At 41.0% G+C, this 13,797-nt stretch overlaps 1 protein-coding gene across 12 annotated transcripts in view; it reads left to right on the top strand.

Moving 5' to 3' along the window:
- Nucleotides 1–1,275: 1,275 nt before the first annotated feature.
- The window catches only part of HEATR5A (HEAT repeat containing 5A), a 112,156-nt gene continuing 99,634 nt past the window's right edge, over nt 1,276–13,797 (top strand). For 9 of the 12 annotated variants that reach the window (XR_013385950.1, XM_077908944.1, XM_077908950.1 and 6 more), the window contains exon 1: nt 1,276–1,414. The gene's annotated coding sequence lies outside the window, so the exon portion shown is untranslated. Of the gene's footprint in view, nt 1,415–1,595; nt 1,745–3,856; nt 3,924–13,797 lie in introns of those variants that run through there. The other 3 variants (XM_077908942.1, XM_077908941.1, XM_077908943.1) reach the window with 3 other exon arrangements.

The raw sequence follows: 13,797 nt of genomic DNA, 5'->3' as shown, positions 1-13,797 counted from the left end.
ATGCATTCTTCTGGACAACGAGGTACCATTTGGTACTGTTAGGATCAGGTATGTCAGATAATTTCAAGACAAATGTTATTGTTGAGTCCCCATTAGGTTTCTAAAATCAGTGGGTAAACAGAGAGTAGTAGTGGAAAAACCAAAGTTAATGATTGATAAGAGGTACGTAAGACATAATTAAGGAATAAAACAGTATGTGCAGCTAATAATGCAACTAATACAACTGTAGCTCTGCTTATGCTTTCAAAACAGGTTGAGGAACCAAGCATCTGGCTCACAATGAGAAGAACACAGCATCACTTCTGTGACAGTCCTGTCATAGACACTTACCATGTCTAATCATAAATATACATCAGAGATGGAAAGTGAAAGCCATTGTGCAAAATAATTGGCCAGGAATTTTGAAAAGTGTCAAGGACATGAAACTCAAGGAAAGACTGATGAAGTGTTCCGGATTGAAGGCAACTAAAGATACATGACAAGTAAACACACTGCTTGATTCTCAACTGAATCCTTTTACCGTAAAAAACGTGATTGTGACATTGACCAAACGTAATGTATCGCATAAACGTTTTGGTCTTGGTAGATAGTGACTACATAGTTGAGGATGCTTAATTAGTAAGACCCACACACGGAAGTATTTAGGGACAATGTGGCATCGTGTCAGCAAATCGCAAATGGTTCAGAAAAAGATGTTCTTTGTCCCGAAATCTTGAGACTGTTTCAAGACTGAAAATTATATTCAAAACGCTGAGTATACTGGAAAAACGCACTTGACTTGGAGCCAAGTGGCCCTGAGTCCCAATTCCACCGGCGACTCCGTGTGTGACCTTGAGTAAGGCGCTCGGTCAGGCCCCAGAGTCTCAGGCTATAAAACAAGGAGTAGCAAGTAACAAGGCCCTCTAGGGTCCCTTCCATGGCTGACATGACACCATCCACACCCACAGCACTCACTGCCTGAATTTCCTCAGGCTGCAGCTATATCTTGGCTTTCAGACGCCCCACTGCCGCCCCTAGGGATCCTGGCTGGCGCTGACACAACAGACAAAAATAGTTGTGGCCAAGATCTCCCGACTGCACAGCCACTGCCCTGGCCTCGATCAACGTGGGCAGCTCTCTCCCCCATCGCTCTTTCGGCGGTGGAGCAGTCACGCCTGCCAGAGTGGGTGCTCGATGGCTCGGCGGCCGGCTGCGGGGGCCTAGGATCGGCCGCGCGGCGCGGGCGGGCTTCCAATCGCCGGCTCCCGCCGCGCTCGCGGCTCCGAGCCGCCCGGCCCCGCCCCGCGCGCGCCCCTCCCGTCGCGCTGCCTCGCGGTCGCCGCCGCCGGCGAGTCTCGGCGCTGCCCTGCTGCGCTGTGGAGCCTGTAACGTGGCAGGACTGGGAGCGACGCTGAGCCGTGGGGGACCCCAGGAGGTGAGCAGCCGGGGGCCCGGGGAGTGGAGACGCTGCGGCGCGAGGGGGCGGTGGCCGGGCTGCCTGCCCACTAGGAGGGACCTCCCGCCGGGGCCTGCGCTGTGAGGTGGGCGGCTTGGGCGTCCCCAGGGTGATCGCGGCTGCGAAGTGGGTGAGGCAGCTGGGACCCTGGGTGCGGGGACACGGGTGGAGGGATCAGGTGTCGTGGCCGAAGGGGCCGGAACCCGCCGCGGAGGGGCTCAGTTGCGGCGCGGGGACGGCCGGATGGCCGGCGCGGCCAGTCCTCCTCGCCGGGCTCGGGGAGAGCCTGGTTGTACCCGAGCCCAACAGGTAGGCGTGGACTCTGCCCGGCGGCGGCGGCGGCGGCGGCGGCGGCGGCCGGCTCTCCCTGCGTGCGGGGAAGGTCGGGAGGTCGGGCCCGCCCGAGTGGCGCCCGCGGCGCCCGGGTCGGTCAGGAGCGGGCCCCAGCCCGGGCTCCGCGCGAGGCTCTCGCAGCGCCCGCACCTCACCCTCGCGGCGGGTTCCCAGAAGCTCTGGAGACGGAGCGGATATCGCCTCCCGCCGGAGGACCGTTCCAGTCCTCTCAGGGAGAGAAAGCCCTTGCTGGAGTAGCGTTTGCTTAGTGTGAGGAGACATTTCCTCTTACCGTGCTCTCGGCCAGCCGGACGTCGTTTCGAGGGACTATCAAGTGTTCGGAAACTTTATAAAAGTGCTTTCTGGTACTGACTAATCACAATAATGTATACCTCTGGCGAGGTAAGAGGTTTTCATAACTGTCAAGTCAGATAATAGAAGCCAAACGATGAGCTCCTTCCTTAAAGATCATAATTGTACGTTATTCTTAGGTGCGCTCACTTATTCAGGTACGCAGCGCCTTTTATGTGGAGGCTTCGCACCCCGAAGGAACTCACAGCCTAGAGGAGACGTTGAAGGCAGCGGGGGAGAACGTGCCCACAAGTACTGTTCACAACTTTTGGAGATAATCTAGTGAGGCTAAAGTGTGAGGAAAGCAGAAGTCTCCTAAGAGCTGAGCATTCAGATGGATGGGGAGAGAAGACTTACCTTGTTTCATTTTCCACATGTTTTAGAAAGTGTGTCTGTGATAAAGTCATTTTAGATCACTGATGAAGCTGAGACTTATATTTTAATACCCTTACTTTTTTTTTCTTTTTTTTTTTTTTAATTTTTATTCATTTATGATAGTCACAGAGAGAGAGAGAGAGAGAGGGGCAGAGACACAGGCAGAGGGAGAAGCAGGCTCCATGCACCGGGAGCCCGACGTGGGACTCGATCCCGGGTCCCCAGGATCGCGCCCTGGGCCAAAGGCAGGCACCAAACCGCTGCGCCACCCAGGGATCCCACTTTTTTTTTTCTTTGATAAAATGGATAAGCCGTCAAGATTTATATAACAAGAATAGTGACAGTTGGAAAAAGTACTGGAGGTTGGATTTGTCTTAAAATGCAGTTATTTTATATAGATAGCAGTAATATAGGAAAAAAGACTTCTGACCTGATAAGTCAGGAGACCTGAATTTAAGTACTTTGTTTTTAAGCAGTGCATCTGTCTTCAGGAAGGGGAATGAGGCCATGTATGACTTTTATGACCCTTTCTTAATTATCCTATGAATAGAATGAAGATTAAACTGGATTTCTTTTTTAAATATTTTATTTATTTATTCATGAGAGACACAGAGAGAGGCAGAGACACCTGAAGAGAAGCAGGGTCCCTGAGGGAGCCCTATGCGGGACCCATCAGGGATCACACCCTGAGCCAAAGGCAGACACTCACCCACTGAGCCACCCAGGCGTCCTAAAACTGGATTTGTTTAGGCCCCTTACTATTCTAAAATTCTTTTTGTTCTAAATCTTGGGTAACTAGTTTAATGACCTCTGCATTAAAAAGAGAGAGAGAGGAGAGAGAGAGAGAGAGAGAAATAACTTTTTTGGAGTATGTATCCTGAATCGCTAATCTTAAAACCATGGTATGGTTCTAATTTCACTAAATACAATGTTTTATATGTATACTTTTTCAGTAACTTAGTTGTACTTATTACCTAGATAAAGCTTCTCTGTCAGTAAATATACAACAGCATCTATTCATATGCTTTTGTTATATACATATTTTTGTGTATGGGCCCAAAATATACCTCATTTATTTAGTACATTTTTTATGTAAGTAAAATTATCAGAAAGTTGAAATTACCTATTGAAACACCAGGAAAAAAAATTTTCTTCAATATTTTGGGAGGAGATCTGAAAAGAAAAGAAAGAAAAACATATATGTATAAAGTCCTTTCATCTTAATTCTAATGTCCAGAAGACTCTGGAAGGTTTTTTTTTTTAACTTATTTGGCAGCAAAGTATAACATGAACTGACATGAAGCTATTTATAGTCATTATTTAATCCCACCTTATGAGAGTGTGTTTTATCTTTTGCTGCAGAAATATCAATGAATTTGGTTGATGGAATGCTGCCTCAGACTGTCCTGCAGATTAGAGGTACTAGATGGTATGTTCAGTGTATTACTTGGGCAGGGCTATAAGGGTGGCAGCCAGAAGGCAGAGTAATAATGGAGTTGTTCCAGGGAAACTATACTTGCAAAGTTAGGAGCCTAGTTGGGCATCTGGCAAGGAATAAGAAGCAGTGTCTGTCAATAAAAGCCCTCCGGTAGACCTCCAAGAAGGTAAAAATGTAGCTAAATTCTAGGCGGGGGTATTCCACGGGATATGTTGTAAATTAGAAGTGGGAGCCATGAGGAAAAGCCAAGATGTCAGAGGATGGTGTGGATTAAGGCTGCTTCTGTGAATGCTGAACCTGATTAAGAGTCACAAACATAATTGAATTTAAATTTATTTATTTATTTATTTATTTATTTATTTATTTATTTATTTATTTTTATTTTTATTTTTAAAGATTTTATTTATTTACTCATGAGAGACAGAAAGAGAGAGAGGGAAGCAGAGACACAGGCAGAGGGAGGAGCAGGCCCCAGGCAGGGAGCCCGATGTGGGACCCGATCCCTGGCCAAACTGCTGAACCACCCAGGGATCCCCGAATTTAAATTTTAAAACTAAAATAATTAATTTAAATTTTTAAAAAAGGGTCACAAACAGTTTGAAGGGGAAAAAGAGGGGAGATTCTAAGGCAAGTGGGGTCTAATGGCTAAACTAAGAAGTCCTAGGTGACAGATTGCATGTACAGCAAATAAAAGGATAGAGTTATTGGAAAATTGGGCAAGAATTCTTGGCCTCTGCTGCCCTGGAGGAATAATGGCATCTTGTGCACTTTGCTCTTGTACTTAGCAGTCTCATGCTGCCCTGCTTTTTAAAATGTCTCTACTTTATTAATTAGTATTTTGATTGCTTCCATCACTGTTAGCATCCTGCTGTGACTTCTTCCTGATCTCAATGACATTGCTCTTTTACTTTTAATATGGGACTCTATTCTACCCTCTAGAATCTGGATAATTGGATTATTAGTCATGTCTAAATGTTGAATGAATAGGCTCTGAGAGACTGAGAGACTTAGGTCAGTAAAGTTCATGATCTTTGAAACAATTTCTGTATAGCTTTTTTTTTTTTTTTTTTTTTTTTAAGAAAACGTTCTTTGTTTTCTTCTTAATGGAATTTCAACTTGGTACCAAGTAGTAAGATTGTTTATATAGTTACTTTGAGATGAGTGAGGTGGGAGATAAGAGAAGAATAAACTTTCTATCTTAAAATGTACCTTCTGGCACTCCCAGTGCCCTGCCTTCCAAGGGGGAGTTGGAAGAGTTGTTTTGTGGAACAAACAGTGATAAAAATTGTCAAGAATATCCAAAGACTAAACTAACACTGCTGATACTTATTGATTTACTGTCTAGATGAAAGTTGATGTCTCTAGAAGACCTCACACTTTAACAGAAAACCGTAGAGTACGGAAGACTTGGAGGAGAGTGAAGTGATAAAAAAAAAAAAAAAAAAAGAGAAAAGAAAGAAAGAACAATAGAGTTATAATGATTAGGTGCTTTAGTGGGTATGGCAGTACCTGTCAATAATAACGATTAGACTTTATGAAGAGAATATATGAAGTAGTTGAGGGAACATGGACATTGAAACCAGACAGATGAAGCCATTATCTTATTCTGCTTAAATAACATTTCGACCTTGGACATATTTCTTGTTACCATCACCTGTAAAATGAGGATAATAATATTTAAGTTTCAGTGTTATAAGGATTAAACGTTTCCACTAAGTAATTTGTCAAAAAATGTTAGTTCCTTTTCCCATCACTGCCTTAGAGTTGGTTCATACTGCTGAGTTTCCCCACAACACTTCCTTTTACCCTTCAGGGGCTTTCTTTTTTTGTAATCTGGGAGGAGAATTGCAAGAGCCCACAGAACTTTAGTGGAGCCCTCATTGGCAATCTCCTTCACCTAATTCAGTTTCTGTCATTGCTCTCATCCCTAATGGGAATCTGCAGTACTTCAGAAAAACAGAAGAGGAAGGTAAAGTAAATAGCATCCCCACTTGTGGCGTTTCTTATGCCAGTTTATAAATTTCCCTTTAACTCCTATTTCTTTCCTCTTTCACCCTAACTTCTGTATGTCAAAGGATGTGTTCTCCATTGGTTCTTACGGAGCTGTGTGCATCTGCCATTCCTATTGGCTTATAGTATGTACTGATAAGCAGCAGTTTCCCCATCCCTACCAAGTTTGCAGGAAACAGTCTTGCAGAATCTCGCTGGACTAGATGTATTTTCATTATATATTAAAATAAGATTGTAGGGACGCCTGGGTGGCTAAGTGGTTAAGCCTCTGGCTCAGGGCATGATCCCAGTGTCCGGGATTGAGTCCCACATGGGGGGCTCTCTGTGAGGAGCCTGCTTTTCCCTCTGCCTGTGTTTCCGCCTCTGTGTGTGTGTGTGTGTGTGTGTGTGTGTGTGTGTCTCATGAATAAATAAATGAAATCTTTAAAAAAAAAAAAAAAAGATTGTAGTGCTGTGCCTGGGCATGTTACAAATTAGATTTTTTGTGATATGACAACAAATATGAATTAAATTGATTTTATGAGAATTTGTAGTCAGAATTCCCCCTAAAAGTTAAATTTATGGTGTAATACACTGTTTTAATTTAGGAGTATAATGTGAAACTTAATTATAAGTATGAATAATACAGATTTTTTTGGGATCCCTGGGTGGCTCAGAGGTTTAGTCCCTGCCTTCGGCCCAGGGCATGATCCTGGAGTCCTGGGATCGAGTCCCACATTGGGCTCCTTGCACGGAGCCTGCCTCTCCCTCTGCTTCTCTTTCTGCTTCTCCCTCTGCTTCTCCCTTTGCTTCTCTCTCTCTGTGTCTCTCATGAATAAATAAATAAAATCTTTTAAAAAATAAACAAGTATGAATAATACAGATTTTTATGTGAACTGATATACTAGTTTAATTAAAAGCATCTTTATTCATATTCTAGGAGTAGCTAAGAGAAGATTCTGTTTATATTTAAAATATTTAATGTTAGATAATTTGATCCAAAATATTAAAAAGAAATGGCCACTTTTAAGTAGGTGTGATATTAACTTGTATAGTCTTCTAATAAAAAATCTTATCATAGGGCAGCCCCGGTGGCTCAGCGGTTTAGCGCCGCCTCCAGCCTAGGGCGTGATCCTGGAGACCCGGGATTGAGTCCCACATCAGGCCCTCTGTATGGTGCCTGCTTCTCCCTCTGCCTGTGTGTGTCTCTGCCTCTCTCTCTCTCTCTCTCTCTCTCTTTCTCTCTCTCCCTGTGTCTCTATGAATTAAAAAAATAAATAAAAATAAAAATCTTATAGTATGAACAAAATGGAATACCTAAATTTTTTGATTTATAGTATTTAATGATTAGTATTTCAAAGATTGTGTTCTATATAAAACATTAGTCACCCAACATTCCCAGCTGGTGGGGCGGGGGGGGGGATGGTAGTGGGGTGCTGCAGGGTGGCTCAATGGGTTAAATGCCCGGCTTTTTTTTTTTTTTTTTTAAGATTTTATTTATTCATGAGAGGGGGGGCGGGTGTGGCAAAGACACAGGCAGAGGGAGAAGCAGGCTCCACACACGGAGCCCGACGTGGAACTCGTGGAACTCGATCCCAAGTCTCCAGGATCAGGCCCTGGGCCGAAGGCGGTGCTAAACTGCTGAGCCACCCGAGCTGCCAAACGTCCAACTTTTGATGTGGACTCACATCTCAGTATCTGGGTTGGTTTAGGTCTTGATCTCAGAGTCATGAGTTCCTGCCCCACGTTGGGCTCCCTGCTCAATGGGGAGTCTGCTTCTTCCTCTGCCTGTGTCTCTACCTCTCTCTCTCTGTCTCTTATGAATAAATAAAATATTTTAAAAATAAATAAATAAGTAAATAAAGCAGCTAGAGTTATGACCCACTAACATGCATTGTTACAGGTTTGCTATTATGACATGCTTAGTATCCTTTAATTTTTTAAAAGATTTTATTCATTTTATTCATGACAGAGAGAGAGAGAGAGAGGCAGAGATACAGGCAGAGGGAGAAGCAGGCTCCATGCAAGGAGCCTGATGTGGGACTCGATTTCGGGTCTCTAGGATCAGGACCTGGGCTGAAGGCGGCACTAAACCGCTGAGCCACCGGGGCTGCCCACTATCCTTTAATTTTAACAATTTACCTGTCTCCTCTGTGTTGTTCCCCTTGCCATTTTCCTAACACTCCCCTTTTAATTCTTTGGGCCCCTTTTCCTTGGAAGAGTTAGGAGATGAGGCTGATTTTGTGATTTACTGAAAGATGTAGGAGTAACTAGATAGAGAAGGAGCCCAAATATAAACTAATGATCTCCACTCTCCCCTGCCATTTGTTTTGCACATTTTATTCCTTATGTTTTGATGTAAAAATACTGTTTTTCCTTTTTCCTCTGAGGAAAGGTGATTCTGACAAATGGTGGTGTGAATTTTAAAAGTTAGGAATCTAACAAAAGTTTAGTTTGTTTATTGGTCTTTAAGGATTTCATTTTAAAAGTTTTAAAATCGGGATCCCTGTGTGGTACAGCGGTTTGGCGCCTGCCTTTGGCCCAGGGCGTGATCCTGGAGATCCAGGATCGAATCCCACATCGGGCTCCCGGTGCATGGAGCCTGCTTCTCCCTCTGCCTATGTCTCTACCTCTCTCTCTCTCTGTGACTATCATAAATAAATTAAAAAAAAAATAAAAAAATAAAATAAAAAAAAATAAAAGTTTTAAAATCACTAAAAATTAGAGAAAGAGAAAAGAACATAATCTATAATGTTACTACTCTAATAATTATGGTTAAGATTTTTAAATCATGATTTGGAAAAATATTTGAAGAATCTCGTGATCTAGGTGATAAAGTGGAGAAGCCAAACATATTTTAAGGACCATCAGTGTAAAAAAAAAAAAACAAAACCATAAGTATAATGAAAAAAGTGCTATACCAAGAGGAAACAGTATAAGAATAATCATGAAAGCTTTCCTGAAGGAAGTCATTTTTTTTAGCTGAATTTTATTATTTTCTTCAGATTTATTTATTTTAAAGAGAGAACGTGTGTGTGTACACAGACGGGAGGGGCAGAGAAGAGAGAGTCTTAAGCTGACTCCTTGCTGACTGACTGGGGCTCCATCTCAAGACCCTGAGATGATAATCTGAGCCAAAACCAAGAGTCAGATGCTTACCCAACTGTGCCACCCGGGCGCCCCTACCTGAATTTTAATATAGTAAGTTTATTTAGAAAGAAAGAAGCAAGATATTTCAGATTCAAAGATGCAGTAAATACAAGATTTAGAAATCAAGAAGATAAAATAGTATTAAAGAACTCTAATATTATAAATGTGTCAGCAAACTAACTTTAGGGCTATGCCTAGATATATTTAAAGTACAGTTAAAAAAACAAAACAAAGACTTCTTCTTTACCAGGGGCAGCCTCCCTTAGGCAACATCTTAAGCATGACCTAAAGCTAAAGCTCACTGTAATTTGTGAGTTTGTATTTTGTAACCTATAATTTTGCAAAGCCTGAATCACATGTCAAAGAGAATCTTAATTTAGGTCAAGAGAGAATGATCCAGCTTCTTTCTAGATTAATTCTAATTATTGTTTTGTTTTGTTTTGTTTTGGGGGAAAGTTTTGGATTTTAAGATTTATGCATGTTCCTTGAAGTGTGGGAGATTCTTGAGAGGGTTTTTTTGTTGTTTGCTTTATGTTTATTGAGCAAAACTGAGAAAACTAAAGACTGGAGGCTGAGTTGAAGCTGTAGTGATGGCTTTTAGAGAAGTGAGAGTTGAAGAAAGTAATTGAAATTTACATATGATATATTTCAAAACTTCAGGCACTTGATACATTTGGGAATTAGTTCCATTTACTTAAAATGGCTTGTTCATTTTGTATATTAGTCTTTTCATGCTCTGGAAACAAAAAACTAACAAAGCAACAGACCAATCTTAATTTTGTGTTTGTTGTTCTCATTTGGGATTTTTCCTCTTTTCCCTCTTAACAGTGGTATAATGAATCATTTTAAGAAACTAAATGACCAAAAAGACTAGGAAGATTCGGGATCCCTGGGTGGCTCTGCAGTTGAGTGCCTCCCTTCGGCCCAGGGCATGATCCTGGAGTCCTGGGATTGAGTCCCACATGAGGCTCTCTGCATAGAGCCTGCTTCTCCCTCTGCCTGTCTCTCTGGCTCTCTCTGTGTCTCTCTCATGAATAAATAAAGTCTTTAAAAAAAAAAAAAAAAGATTAGGAAAATTCTTTTTCCCTGTAAATTTTAACCATAATTTTAAATATGTTCTTATCTCTACTAAAATAGATCTTTAAACCCTAGATAGAAAAAATCATGTTAACACAATCAGGACTGACATAATCTGTAGGCTGTTTTGTTTTGTGTTATTTTTAAAATTGTTGTAGCTGGGATCCCTGGGTGGCACAGCGGTTTGGTGCCTGCCTTTGGCCCAGGGCGCGATCCTGGAGATCCAGGATCGAGTCCCACATCGGGCTCCCGGTGCATGGAGCCTGCTTCTCCCTCTGCCTGTGTCTCTGCCTCTCTCTCTCTCTCTGTGACTATCATAAATAAATAAAAATTTAAAAAAAAAATTGTTGTAGCTGAGGGGTGCCTGGCTGACTCACTTGGTAGAGCATGCAACTTTTGATCTTGAGATTGTGATTTCAAGCCCCACATTTAGTGTAGAAATTATTTAAAAACAAAATCTTTTAGGGTGCCTGGGTGGTTTCGTCATTAAGTGTATGACTAATGATTTCAACTCAGGTCATGATCTCAGGACTGTGAGATCAGACTCCTTTGGATCCATACTGGGTGAGGAGCCTGCTTAAGATTCTCTCTCTCTCCTTCCTCTCCCTCTCGCCCTTACCCCAAAATCTTTTAAATAAATAAAATTGTTGAAGGTGAAAAAAATGAAATTCTTAAAGGTGCTTACACTTCTTTGCCGACATAGATTTGATGTGGACTCATTGTCAGATGGAAGACCTAAGAACACTATACAGAATGTAAACGTTAGCCTTTAGACAAAGCCATTAGCCTTTCTTACATTATGCTAAATCTTTGAAGACTGAACATGATATTTAAGTTGAACCATGTGAGGGGTGCCTGAGTGGCTCAGTGGGTTAAGCGTCTGCTTCACATCGAGCTCTGCTTCGTGAAGAGCCTGTTTCTTCCCCTCTCTCTGCCTGCTGCTCTGTCTGCTTGGGCCCTCTCTCTCATTCTCTGTCAAATCAGTAAATACAAATAAAGTAAATTGAACCATATGATGAATTTGCTGACACTCAGCTATTTTTTGACCTATAAAAATGGCAGTTCAATAGTTCAACTTACTAGTAGCTTAGATGTTCTTAAACATTTCCATTAAACTAGTATTCATACCAGAAGAGGGGAGTGAACTTTTGGTGGGGGAGTGATTTTTTTAAAAGATGTTTAGAAAGGCTTGTCATGCTTAGAATTCCTCTGAAGGTTTATGTTTTATCTTAAAACACTTTATTAATTTTGCCTTCTACTGCATATTAAATGCACATTTATTTTCATATAAAATAATAAGTTAATATCAGAGGGGAAATGGTTAAGTAAAATTTGATCCTCCAGCATATGTATTCTGTTGGTACACTCACTGCTGGGGATATCCCACTCTGAGAGCCATAGTAGACAGTACCTTAGAACCTTAGGTCTAATACACAGTGACTACTTTTCTCAATGTAAAAGACTTCAGGGATTAAAATTATAACTGAGTCACTAGGAGTATCTATCATACACAAACTACAGACAGTTACTACAATGGAAGAGAAATGTATGGTCTAAGAAGCTTTGAAGGACATTTGTAAGCTTAGCTCAACTATTGGCTTTATGTTAGCATATGTAATATTTGACTATAAAGTAATATTCTTGTGCACCTTTTTAAAATATAGGAAGAGTGGCTGAAACAGGTACCTGTTAATGTTTTTTATGGGACAACTTAAGTCTGGAAATTACTGTTGTGCAGTGTTTTGGTTAATACTTCAGACTACATCGCATTCATAGAGATTCATAGTACATACTATGAATACCCTGAGACATCTTTTGGGTAGCTTTGTTTATTACTAGATTCTCATACTTATTAAAATAAGGAATCTCGTATTCATATTTTAGGAAACATTACAGTGATCTATTGTTCCGTATTATTCACAAATTCTCTACAAGTTCTGAGCTTTTTTATTTTTTAAGATTTTTATTTATTTATTCATGAGAGATTCAGAGAGAGAGAGAGAGGGAGAGAGAGGCAGAGACACAGGCAAAGGGAGAAGCAGGCTGCATGCAGGGAGCCTGACGTGGGACTCAATCCCAGGTCTCCAGGATCATGCCCTGGGCCGAAGGCAGGCGCTAAACCGCTGAGCTACCCAGGGATCCGAAGTTCTGAGCTTTTTAAAAAATGGCTGATTTCAAGGTGTTTGAGCGGTTTGATTGGATCAAAGAGTGGCAGTAGAGTATCTGGTGGTTAAAGCACATATATCTGGAGTCTGATTGCTTATGTCTACATCCAGGTTCAAAGTGACCTTAGGACTACTACTTGGTTTCTCTGTGCCTCAGTTTCTTTGTCATCTAAAAATACCTCTTGAACAATTTTGTGAATTAGTTGAGAAAATGTAAAGCACATATAGTAAGTGGCCAATAAATGTTAGCTTCTGTCAAAAATAATGGCTGGCATTACAGTGGGAACAGCAGTTTTACAAACATTTTTTTCAAGTAGCATAACTATAGTTTGAAAAATATGTTTAATATATGTTTACTTTTGATGAACTAATCACTTTGCGATCTCAAAAGAAACAAAAATGGAAAATAAGAGAAAATTAGAAAAATAAGCAGTCTCCAGATACATGGAGTTGAAGGGTGTGGTTATATTAAAACATGATAGTTTGACTGCATTTGTATTCATCTTCCTACAGTGAAACTTCTGGTAAGAACAGAAACATCTGTTTTTTTTGCAAAAAGCATTTGCTGATCCCATTGATAGTGCATACATGGAGATCACAGGTGCATTTTAGAATGGATATTTAAATGTGGGATTACTATTATGAATTGTCTACTTTTTGTAGTAATTTATATGAGGAATATTGAGGACATTAGAGAGAACTTGGCTTTGATTATGATCTCAATCTTTTTACTGAATTATTTATTATTGCATTGTGTTAGCTATTTTGCTTCTTGATGGATCATTTTACACCACAATATTGCTGCTGCCTAAGGAAAAAAAAGTCTCTTCAGCAGTCCTAATGACCTCTAAAAAGGGTAATTTTATTCTTAAGATAGGATTTAAAAAAAAAGATTTTATTTATTTATTTGTTTATTTACTTATTCATAAGAGACCCATGGAGAGAGGCAGAAACACAGGCTGAGGGAGAAGCAGGCTCTCTGTGGGGAGCCCAATGCGGGACTCCATCCCAGGACCCCCAGATCACAGCCTGAGTTGAAGGCAGACACTCAAGCACTGAGCCACCCAGATGCCCCTCTTAAAATTTTGATTTGATGTGGTAGTTAAATTTTCTCTGTGATACTGAGGTAATTTTTTTTTCTCTCACAGAATCCTAGATATTGAGTGCAAACTTGTTTTTCACCTTTTGTATAGCTAGAAGATTTCTTCCAGAAACTGTTTCTCTAACATTTATTTAACTTTGTCCTTAATTGTTGTATCCTAATTTGTTAGTCTATTGTTTATATGCTTGTTCTTTAAAATTGGCATTTTTGAAAATAACCTAATGTGTCTCTCTCTCTTTTTTTTTTTTTTTTTTTGAGGACTGTCAGTACCAGGTCATAGTAGTATTAAGCAGATAGGCGAGACTCACTGAAAGGGAACAATCCAGATGGCTAAAGCAGCATACAGATTTGGTGGGTGTGGATGGGTAAAAGCTGCCTTTTG

The sequence above is a fragment of the Canis aureus genome, chromosome 9, assembly GCF_053574225.1.
Source record: "Canis aureus isolate CA01 chromosome 9, VMU_Caureus_v.1.0, whole genome shotgun sequence".
NCBI classification, from domain to species: Eukaryota; Metazoa; Chordata; class Mammalia; order Carnivora; family Canidae; genus Canis; species Canis aureus.
This window is presented reverse-complemented; position numbering and strand designations above follow the sequence as displayed.